Below are 12,872 nucleotides of genomic sequence, written 5' to 3' on the forward strand. Positions count from 1 at the left end.
TGGAAACACAGTTATGTATAGGTCTTATCCCTTGAACCAAAGTTTTCGAACTTTGTGGATCAAGAGAACCGGTAGAACAGCAAGTGCCAAGTCCGCGAACTCAGTCCGTGAACTGCCGAACTTCTCATCCCGAGAAATTCTGTTGGAGTTGACAAACTAGTTACGTGAGTACCAGTCCGTGAACCCAATCCTCAAACCGGCGGAAGGTCTTTTGCCAAGATTTTCTGCTGGAGTTTGTAAACTCTGCCCGGTTACTTAAGTCCGCGAACCTAGTGTGCGGACTTGAGAAGGTTATATATCTAAAGATGATTTCTGAACTTAAACTTAAAAAGACCAAGGAATGTTATTTGCAAACCGTGGCTATAATAGTTCATGAACCGATTCGAGTGAAACAAATCATCTTTTCTTCAATATTGTCTTGTGTAGTTACATAAGATTTCCTTGCAATTGAACAACTCTCTAACTAATTCAACTGAGTCATTTGAACTAGTTATGGTGAAGAAGAACATGGTTGATATGAAATGCTCATATGGCTAACCTTTTGGTTGACTATTGTTGAACTAACAATATACATGTTTGGGTACGGTTAACAAACCTAGAAGCGTGCATTTCATTTGTGTATAACAAGCTAAGTTTTCGATCTAACGGTTGAGAAATATTAGCTTGAATCTAAATCGGGTTTTCATCTAACGGTGGATATTGATTGATTTGTTACCAAGGCAAAACCCTGATTTGAAAGACTATATAAGGGGACATATAGCAACTCGGAAAAACTAATCCCCACACATTACGTGTGATACTAGTTTGCATGCTAGAGTCGGTTCTCCTTTAAACTTTGGTTTTCTTCTTCTAAAACCAGGTTAAATGACTTAAAGACTTCATTGGGATTGTGAAGCCAGACCAATACTACTTTTATCGTAGTTGTGTGATCTGATCTTGCATCTTCTATCATACGAGTACAATCATATTGATTGGCTTGAGGTTGATATCTCTGATAGGCAAGATATAAAAAGTAATCACAAACATCTTCGTCTCATTGTTTGTGATTCCGCAACATCTTGTTTCGCTACCATACGATTAAGATTGTTGTGAGGTGATCGATTAATCTAGGCTGTTCTTCGGGAATATAAGACCGGATTATCAATTGGTTCCTGTTTGCCTTGATTATTATCAAAAGACGGAACAAAAACTTTAGGGTTTTTCTGTGGGAGACAAATTGATCCTTTGATAGACTTGTCTGTGTGAGACAGATTTGTTTATTGTCAAAGCCTGCGATTTTGGGTCGTGGCAACTCTTAGTTGTGGGTGAGATCAGCTAAGGGAATCAAGTGCGCAGTATCCTGCTGGGATTAGAGGCCTAGGGAGTACAACTGTACCTTGGATCAGTGGTAGACTGATTGGGGTTCAACTATAGTCCAGTCTGAAGTTAGCTTGGAGTAGTATAGTGTCTATAACGGCTTAATACAGTGTGTATTCAATCTGGACTAGGTCCCAGGGTTTTTCTGCATTTGCCGTTTCCTCGTTAAAAAAATTTCTGGTGTATGTGTTATTTCAATTTCCGCATTATATTGTTTTATCCTTATAATTGAAATAATACAGGGTGTGCGTCAGATCAATCAATTGGAGAATCCGACCTAACGGTTGTTGATCGATATTGATTGACACTTGGACATTGTTCTTTGGTACCGTCCAAGTTATTCCTTGTATTTGATTAGAATTCGCAGGATCTGCTTGAGTAAATCAAATCAAGAGAGAGATATAAACTCGTTGATATACTTTTAATTGATTGAGTCTTGTTGGTTCTCTTGAAAGTATATTCGAGTTTGTCCATACAGATTGATAAGCGAAATATTGGGTGGTGTTGTTAGAACCCTGCTTTTCCAATTGGTATCAGAGCAGGCAAACACGTTCAAGACCTTACAAGTATGCGTTTGTAGCGATATGAATATATGGACTATAAAATCTCAATTGACGCTTCATCAGGTTTAAAAACCAAACGTAGAAAAATGGCTGATAAACTGGTTACTCTTGAAAAGGGGTTGGATGAACAAATACGGATCAACTCTGGTCTTGTTGCAGAAATTGCAATTCTTAAGGATTTGATATCCAGTAATTGTCCCTTGGTGAATCTAAGAAACTCCAGTTGTTCCTCTTCAAAGAATAGTTACAATCCAGATTGTAATAAACAACCTGATGTTGAGAAAACTGATATGACTAGGAAATAATCAGACAAATATCAAAGTTTTGTCCCGTGTTGTTATCATGATTCTTCCAATCATCTTCAACAAGTTTGTATGTCGTTTCAAAAGAGTCTGAATGTTGCAAGTAATCTTTGTAAGAAAACTAAACAACTTTTTGATACTCTGAAAGGACATACAAAACTATCAGGAAACTCTAAATAGAGAAGTACTAATAGTATGGGTGCCTTTGCTTTAAGATCTACATCTCCGTTTCAATTGTTTCTTAATAGTGGATGCAGTAGACATATGACAGGCAATCTCACATGGTTTGTTTCTTCTATTGACTATGAAGGAGGTCCTGTAATGTTTGGAGATGGAAGTTGTTGCTATATCAATAAGAAGGGAACGATCAAACTACCCGGTGTTTCAGAAATCCATGATGTAGTATATGTAAAAGGTATGACTGTTAATCTTCTTTCTATTAGTCAAATTTGTGACAAAGGCCATCAAATTGTCTTCAATACGAATGGATGTAACATTGTAGACAAAACTGGAAAAGTAATTTTTCAAGGAAATCGTGGTAAAAACAATTGTTATCTACTTGATACTCAGTTTAGCAACTGTTGCAATTTGACTAAGGTGGAATAAACACATCTTTGGCATGAACGTTTTGGTCACATCAATTATCGTCTTCTAACTAAGATCATTAACAAAGAACTTGTTAGAGGCATTCCCAAAATAAATGCAAAGATTGAAGGTTTATGTGGTGCCTGTCAAAAGGGTAAGCAAACGAAAGTTCACCACAAATCATGTCGATACATTCTCACTAAAGCTCCACTTGATTTAATTCATATGGACCTCTTCGGACCGATTCAACAACCCACTGTTTCTGGTAAGAAGGATGCTTTAGTTATGGTAAATGATTACACCAGATTCACTTGGGTTGTATTTCTATCTCATAAGAATGGTGAATTCAAGATTATTGTTAAAAGAATCCAGAACGAAAAAGGTCGCAAACTAAAGAAAATTAGAAGAGATCATGGAACTGAATTCAAAGACACTAAGGTATTTGAATTCTGTGCCGAACTGGGGATCATTCTACAATACTCTCCACCTATTACTCCTCAAGCTAATGGAGTTGCGGAAATAAAGAATAGGAATATTCAGGAAATGGCTAGGGTAATGCTCCATAACAAAAATTTACAATTAAGATTTCGGGGAGAAGCTGTTTTTACATCATGCTATTTGATCAATCATGTGTATTTACGGTCTAAAACCCTTAACACTCTTTATGAGTTGTGGTATGGAAGGAAACCCAACCTACACTATCTCAGGTTGTGTGGAAGTAAGTGTTGTATTCTGAAAGATCGAGAACAGAAAGGTAAATTCGACACCAAAAGTGATGAAGGTATCTTTCTTGGCTATGATTCTGATAGTCGTGGTTTTCGAGTGTTTAATCTCAGAACTCAAGTCATGATGGAATCTGCTAACGTTATCATTGACGACGTTAGTAACTTTCGTCGTGAAAATCCTCCTGCTGAATTACCTCCAACCGAGACAATTGAGAAAGTCAGAGAAATTCCAGAATTAGTTGAAGTTATCCCAACTGTTACTGATCCTGACATTTCTTGTGACGAGGAGAAGAGCACTGATCAAGGCATTCTTGATGAACAAGAACGTATCCCTCCACGACATCTCTGGGTTCAAAGGAATCATGATCCCAATAGTATTATTGGAGGAAGGGATTCTACAGCCAAAACAAGAGGACAACTTCAAAATATGTGCAATTTTGGTTGTTATCTTTCGCAAGTAGAACCAAGGAATATTGATGAAGCTCTGAACGATCCCTTTTGGGTGAATGCAATGCATGAAGGGTTAAATAAATTCCAAAGACAATATGTGTGGGAACTTGTACCTTGTCCCTCCAATATCAACATTGTTGGTACCAAATTGATGCTCAAAAATAAGTCTGATGAATTTGGCACTATTGTCAGAAACAAAGATAGACTTGTTGCTCAAGGATATTCACAGATAGAAGGGATTGACTTTGACGAGACCTTCGCTCCAGTGGCACGCCTTGAGTTCATTCGTCTCTTGCTAGCTCATGCTTGTTTTATTAAGGTTAAGCTGTTTCAAATGGATATAAAATCCGCGTTCCTGAATGGAATTTTAAAGGAGGAAGTCTATGTCGCTCAACTGAAGGGGTTTGAAAACCCTGATTTCCCAGATCATGTGCTGAAACTCAAAAAGGCATTATATGGGTTCAAACAAGCACCTAGAGCCTGGTTTGAAAAACTTACCACTTCTCTCATTAGAAAAGATTTTTCAAGAGTTGGAGCTGATAAAACCTTGTTCACCAAATGGAGTGGGAAAGATGTGGTTATTGCTCAAATCCATGTAGATGATGTCATCTATGGATCAACTTCTGAGAAATATGCAAAAGATTTCCAAGTCTCTCTTGCTAAAGAATTTGAAATGAGCAATGTTGGTGAATTCAAATTCTTCATAGGATTACAAATTCAACAATATAAGGATGGAATTTACTTATCCCAAGAGAAGTATGCTCGAGATCTTGTGACAAGGTTCGGTCTGGATAAGTCTTCTCCAAAATTAACGCCTATGCCCACTACTGGTAAACTACATAGAGATGAGAAAGGAGCAAAAGTAGATCAAAATTTGTATCGATCTATTATTGGAAGCCTCTTGTATCTTACAGCTACTAGACCTGATATTTCTTTCAGTGTTGGTTGTTGTGCCAGGTTTCAGGGAAATCCAAAGGAGTCTCATCTTGCAGCTGCAAAGAGGATCATTCGATATATTAATCATACTGTCGGGTATGAGTTGTCTTACACTTTTGATACTAACACTGATTTATCTGCTTATTCAGATGCTGATTGGGCAGGTTGTATAGAAGACATAAAACGTACATCAGGGGGTTTCTACTATGTAGGCTAAATCTCGTTGCTTGGCATAGCAAAAAAAAAAATTCTCAATCCCTGTTTACATGTGAGGCAGAATATATTGCTGCTGGATGATGTTGTACTCAACTCCTATGTATGAAACAAATGCTAGATGATTATGGAGTTGATACTGGAATAATAAAGATCTTTTGTGATAACTCTAGTGCGATTCGAATCACTGAGAATCCCGTTGAGCACTCAAGAACAAAGCACATTGACATAAGATACCATTTTATTCGTGATCTCTATGAAAATGGTATCATAAGTATGGAATTTGTTCCTTCCGAACAACAATTGGCTGATATTCTTACCAAACTGTTAGACACTACTACCTTTCAAAACTTGCGGCAGTCTATTGGCGTTGTTTTGGTTCACTAAACGTTTCGATAACTCTTGCCCCTATACTTATCTCTATCTTTTGGGCAATTGAGTTTGAAACTCCAGTAGGTTACTCCAGTTCAGCTTCTGTAGGGTTGTTTCTGTCGTGTTAGTGTCGCAATTATTTCTTTTCAAAATCCTTCTTTTCTCTTGAAATTAAGGTCGCTCGTTGTTGTTCTTTCGGGAATGACATCAAATGGGGGAGAGTTCTTTTGAACTTGTGTTTAATGGTCATATCTTGAGGGGTGTGCGGATGTGGAATTTTAGAGGGGTTATCTTGTATCTTTAAACTCCTTGATGAATGTTGTTAGCTTCGGCTATATGATTGCATCTAAATAAGATGATGTGTGTTTCTTTCACTCAGTCATGAAATGTCTCTTACGGAAATTTCATTATGATCTCGTTCTTGTACCTTTGCAAAAAATTTTGACAAAAAGGGGGAGAATTAACATGTAGTTCACACTACAAATACATATGGTTTTCGGATCATTGTGTAAGGGGGAGTGGTTTCCATGTGAGATAGAGTATTGACTAAGGGGGAGTAATACATATATGTTAGAGCATATCTCGGTCGACCTCACATGCATTTCTATATCAAGCATGTTTGTCATTGTTAGAGATCAAAACTATAAGTCTTGATTTATAGTCTATTATAGCTAAGTCTCGGACTAGGATAGAAAAGTGTAGTTGAGCTCAAGGACTTCATGGCGATTCATCATACAACTACGAAGATCTATACAAGGAACCGTGGAACTTCATCAACAAAAAGGTATGTGGAGACTTGAACTTATCTATCACTCAAAAGTCTATCTATTCTATCTCCTACTTCTTATGAGACAAAAGTCGTATGCTATATAGACTGGATCATACACATTTGACATTTCGAGCTGAGTATTCATTGCTTATCTTTTCTCGAAATCGTGTGTTGGTAAAGCATTTCGCTTTGATCAAGTTTTTCTTCACCTAGTGACGAAAGTCATGAAAAATTTCAATTACTTTGGGAATTGCTCTGACGTGAATCGGTCTGTGAATAAAGGCTACATAACGTCCTCTGAGAATGTCTCAATGATTGGAATCAGAGTTTAGATTACATAACCATGTATTCCTTGAACCAAAGTTTTTTGAACTTTGTTGATCAAGAGAAATCAGAAGGATTGTGGAATTGGCTTGCCAAGTCCGCGAACCCAGTCCGCGAACTCAGTCTGCGAACTGTCGGAAGTTCTCGACCGAGAATTTCTGTTGGATTTTCCAAAACTCGTTTGTGTGCTTAGTCCGCGAACTGGCGGAAGTTCTCTTCCCGAGAATTTCTGCTGAGTTTGGAAAACTCCGCTGGTTTACTTAAGTCTGCGAACTTGTTTGTGAACTTAAGAGGTTATGATCTAAAGATGTGCTCTGAACATGAAACTTAAATTACTAAGGAATGCTTTATGCAAACCGTGGCTATAAAGTTCATGAGCCGATTCAATCGAATCGAATCATCTTTGTTTCAATTGTGTCTTGTGTAGTTACAAAAGACCTCATAGCAATTGAAGAACTTTTTAACTAGTTCATTTGAGTCAATTGAACTAGTTATGGAGAAGAAGAACAAGGTTAATATGAAATGCTCGTATGGTTTAACTTTTGGGTTACTATGTTGAACCAACATACACGTACACGTTTGGGCATGGTTTTAACCAACCCAGTAAACGTTTACCAAAGTGTGTGTGACAAGCTAAGTTTTCGATCTAACAGTTGAGAAATATTAGATTGAATATAAATTAGGTTTTCATCTAACGGTGAATATGGATTGCTTTGTAACTAAGGCAAAACCCTGATTTGAAGGTTGTATAAAGGATACATCTAGCATTGTGCAAAACTAATCCCTACACGTTTGTGTGATACTAGTGCGCCCGCTAGAGTCGATATCCATTAACCTTTGATTTTCTTCTTTAAAATCAAGTTAACGACTTAAAGACTTCATTGGGATTGTGAAGCCAGACCGATACTACTTTATCGTAGTTGTGTGATCTGATCTTGCATCTTCTATTGTACGAGTACAATCGATTAATTGGCTTGAGATCGTGAGAGTTCTCCGATAGGCAAGATAAAGAAGTCACAAACATCTTCGTCTCATTGTTTGTGATTCCTCGACAAACCACTTGTGTAGTCAAGAAGGATTGTTGAGAGGTGATTGATTAATCTAGGCTGTTCTTCGGGAATATAAGACCAGATTATCAATTGGTTCTTGTTCACCTTGATTTATCAAAAGACGGAACAAAACTAGGGTTTTTCTGTGGGAGACAGATTTATCCTTTGATAGACTTTTCTGTGTGAGACAGATTTGTTTATTATCAAGCCTGCGATTTTGGGTCGTAGCAACTCTTGGTTGTGGGTGAGATTAGCTAAGGGAATCAAGTGCGTAGTATCATGTTGGGATCAGAGGCGTAGGAGTACAACTGTACCTTGAGTTAGTGGGAGACTGATTGGGGTTCAACTATAGTCCAGTCCGAAGTTATGTTGTAGTAGGCTAGTGTCTGTAGCGTCTTAATTCAGCGTGTATTCAATCTGGACTAGGTCCATGGGTTTTTCTGCATTTGCGGTTTCCTCGTTAACAAAGCTTCTGGTGTCTGTGTTATTTCTTTTCCGCAATATATTTTATATAATTGAAATAATACAGGTTGTGCGTTAAGATCATCAACTTCTCTAATCCAACTTTTGGTTTTTGATTGTAGTTGATTGATCCTTGAATATTAGTCTTTGGCACCGTCCAAGTTATCTCTCTTTGATAAAGACTTGCAGATTTCTATTTGCTTGAGTAAAGATCAAATCGAGAGATTGAGATATAAACTCTTTGATATATCTTTTTATTGATTGAGTCTGACTGTCTAGTTGATTCTCATAAAAAGTATATTGGAGTTTGTCCATACAGATTGCTAAGCGAAATATTGGGTGGTGTTTAGACCCCCGCTTTTTTAATTGGTATCAGAGCCGGCAAACACGTTAAAGACCTTATAAGTCTGTGTTTATAGCGATCTGATTATGGACGAGTCTATCTCTAATAACATACCGCTTCGTTTCACCCTAGAAAACTGTCACATCTAGGTCAGTATCTAAACATTCTCTTAATGTAGAACCTGTTGAAGTTTGGGAAACAAACCTAGAATAACAGTTAGATGAACTTTCTGATGAAGGTGATTCAGATATTGATGGAGATGTTAATGAGGAAGTCTCAGAGTATGTTAAGCTTTTGAATTCATTGGAAAAGAAAAAGATGACAACTTTTCATGTCACACCTTTTCTGACTAATCTATGTTGTACAAATAAGAAATTGAGAAGATGTTACGCAGGTGCTTATGTTTCGAATCGCTCTAACGAATCGATCCTCAAGGATTCTGAGGAAAACCTACCTATGAAGTCACTTGAATGTGATAATCTTCTTCAAAAGTACTTTTCGTTGGAAGAGAAACTTGCAGAATCTGTAGCAAGGGTTAACTCTCAACAAATTAGTTTTGATGACAGAGAAAGTGCTTTTCTCGCTCGAGAAAAACGTCTTGAGGCTGATTTAGCTGTTGCTCTTGATAAAATCAAGATGTTGGAAGATGACTTGAAAAAGTTCAATACTAGTTCAAGCAAATTAACCACTATGCTATGATCAAGTAAAAATCATCGTGATACACGAGGATTGGGCTATAAGTGAATAGATGCTCCAAGTATTAGCAAAGAGGTAAAATTTGTCAAGGCTAGTGATTCTTCTCAACAAAAGGTTTCCACTGATGGCAAAAGTAAAATACCTAAACCGGCAGTTAAGGTTCAAAAGAACAAAGTATATCAACCTCCAAAGTCAGCACACATAGATCGAGGTAAGAACATTCCTTATATTTGCCACTATTGCGGAAATAAAGGTCACCTAGAAAGGAGATGTCGTTTCCGTATAAGGAATGAGAAACTTCATGATGTTCTTGTTTGGGCATCACAAGAAGTTGTGAAACCAATATCATATGTTAAGACTAATCCCCTTAACGTTACAGGTTGTGACTATCCAACCTTTAGGCAAAGGAATCAGTGCTGTGATAAACCAAGATTTGCCTATAAACGTTGTACGAATCCTTTTAACAATCGTAATGGTTATCTAAAGGATAATTTTGTAAAGAAGAATACAAGATCCGATGCTCCCAATTGGAGAAATACTAACTTGCAAAAGAATAGTCAATCCAATTCTCTTTCGAGAAATCTTGAAGAGAGTAATGGGAGGAAGGTTCCGGTTGTTCCCAAAAGCACTCAGAAGTGGGTACCAAAGAAATTCAATGACGTTTTGAGTGTGAAAAGGAATGATCTTCCAGAAAATTGCATGACTATGGAGAAGGCAGTTTTCATTATAGGATCATAATTTCGAAACGATAATGTCTCAGCGAAATTATCAACAACACAACACAACAGCGTCGCAGAACAATTTCAGAAATGATATAATAAACGACATCAGCTAAAATCATGAGAAAGATATGATAGTCATGCGAAAATTAGAGAGTTTGCGAGATTAAGATTTGTAAGGTTGCGAGAATATCACAAGTCATTTCCGAAAATAAAGGACAGATTAGCTGTCATCCACTGTGTATTTCCCTATAAATAGTCGTTCAGTTGTAAAGAAAGGATAGAGATCTTTTTTGAGTAAGAAACAAGTAAATAGGAGAGAGAAAGTCTAGAGCAAAGGTGATTCTTGATTCCTTTATCTTTTCTTGTAAGAACATTCAAAGATTGATCAATAAAATTAAGAGTGTAAATCTAAAAATGAGTTGAGTAATAATGAAATCATATGAGGGGTGTGGTGTAGGATTTCCTGCAACTACATAATGGCGCTAGAAACAGGGAGGTATTGAAGATTGTTCTATAAAAATTGAAGATTAATATTGATATTTGTGAAGAGTTAGAGTGATTGATTAAGAATTTTCCGTAATTTCTTGCAATATTTTTAACATTAAAGAAATGGCTAGAAGAAGAAATACATCCGAACAACCGACTACTGTTAGAAGAAGCAAGAGAATTGCTGGGAGAGAAAGAAGTGAAATGGGAGTATCTACTAGAATGAGAAGTAATAGAAAAAATCAAATTCAACCACCAATTCAACAAACACTAGTACAAGGGAGGAATACAGATTATGATAGGGTGAGTATACACATTTGGCAATCAAATTCCGCAGAAGAAGTAGAAGAAGAGCAACAAAATAGAAACCATAGACAGGTAGAGAGAAATCAAGAAGCAGGTGAAGGAATAATTCACGGAGATGAGGAAATTGGAGCGTTAGAAACGTTGAGACGAAGTATACATGACGAAAGAAGAGATGAGGCAGAAGAACGTGCAAATCTAACAAGGCAAAATCACGAATTATGGATGGAGAAAATAAGACTACATAATAGAAGATCGAGAAGTATTACAAAATCATATTCAAGATCGACTAGAAGAGAAATGGGGCGAAACTCACCCACAATCAATGCTGGAAACAATATTCAAGAAGAAATATCAAATCCTAATGAAGAATATCGCGAAAATAGAGAAAGTGTTGATGATCATTAGTTCCACAAAATGAAACTTTTGATGATGGGAAAAATGGTAGAAATCAAGAGAATGGACAACGTCAGGGACGAAATGACCAAGATGGCGAAGGAAATCGAGAGGAAGGAAGAAGAATTTTACATGAAAGAGAAACTCAAAGAAATCAACAAACGATTGAAGAATAAATTGAAAGACATTATGCTGAACAAGCACGTTTAATCTGCAAACGTGAAAGATTGAGAGCGGAAATGGTAGAACAAGAGCTTCAGGAGACAATTCGCCAGAACAATCGAGAAAGAAGGCGTACACAAAACCGGAATAACAGTAATCTCAATGAAGAGTATGATAGAGTACATAGGATGGCTGAAAGACAGCAAATGGAATTGATAAGAAATGAACAAAATCATGGAGGGGAAAATGAAAGGCATCATCATATGCGAATTAAAGATAGAGATGAGGAAGAGAATCGCAAAAGAAGACGAGATGAGGATAATGAAGAAGAAATGCAAAATTTCGCGAGAGAAGAAAGACATGAACGCAGAAGAAGAGAGGTGAAATTAAAAAGACCAATGGATCAAAATTCAGGTGTAAATAAACAAATCTTGAAAGAGTTAGAAGAAATGAGAGGAATGCTAAATAATAGAGGAGAAGTAGGCAGAAGACAAATGGATGAAGCAATAGAAGAAGCTGCGAAAAGTCCATTTACAAGGGAAGTACAGTTAGGAGGAATACCACCGAAATGCAATTTGCCCGCATTAACCAACATTTTTGATGGAACAACTTGTGCAATTCAACACATCAAAGACTATGTGAGGTGCATGTTGCAATGGGAAAATCATGATATCGTATTGTGCAAATATTTCGCATCCAACTTAACAGGAGAAGCGTTAACATGGTTTGAAGGTCTACCAAAGAATACAATAACATCCTTCAATCATTTGCAGACTACATTCCTAGAGGCATATATAAGTAATAACTCTTCGCGACCTGGTATAGAAGATGTGTCTGGATTAAAACAGAGGATTGGCGAAAGTTTGAAACACCTGACTAAAAGATGGAGAACTATGTGTAGCGAAATGGCTGGCCGTGTAGATGAGAGATATCTTATATTATCATTTATCAATGCTATGTTTGCAACAAACCTATTGTATGTCCAAATTTTCAAAGTCAAGAATACGATCACAATGACTGAATTGCAAGAACTTCAAGAAGAATACATTGCTCTAGAGGAGAGGAAAAATGAAATGGAATCATATCCAGTTGCGAACACCAACTCACAAACAGCGAATGCAAGCTTATTACCCAAGCTAATAAATACAGTAGCGAATACTTCGCAAGTACAAAAAGAAAAGGTGACGGGTAACAGTCAACAGAAACTAGTGTCTATGCGAAGCCGAGGTCAAGAGGAGTATGAAAGAGAAATAAATTTCTACAATCGTGGTGGAAATAACAAGATTCAAAGACTCGATCAACCACAAGAAACTTATAGAGGTCAAAGACAAAACTATAATAGAGGACAAGGAGGTCACAAGGTAGTGTGAGAAGAAATCAAGATGCCACCTCTAAATGCAAGTGTGGATAAAATATGGGAAGCTATAATTTTTATGGAGAATATACCAACACCATGGAACATGGGAACGAAACCACTCCAAACCACAGAAGCCATGAGTTTTGTTCTTATCATCATTTTCATGGACATACAACAAATGATTGCAGAAATGTAAAAAAGAATTATTTTGAGAATGATAGATCAAGAAAAACTAAATCACTTTTTGGTAGGGAACCCACAATCTCAACCACTGCCACCACCACTGGTGGACCCGGGAAAG

The sequence above is a fragment of the Papaver somniferum genome, chromosome 10, assembly GCF_003573695.1.
Source record: "Papaver somniferum cultivar HN1 chromosome 10, ASM357369v1, whole genome shotgun sequence".
NCBI classification, from domain to species: Eukaryota; Viridiplantae; Streptophyta; class Magnoliopsida; order Ranunculales; family Papaveraceae; genus Papaver; species Papaver somniferum.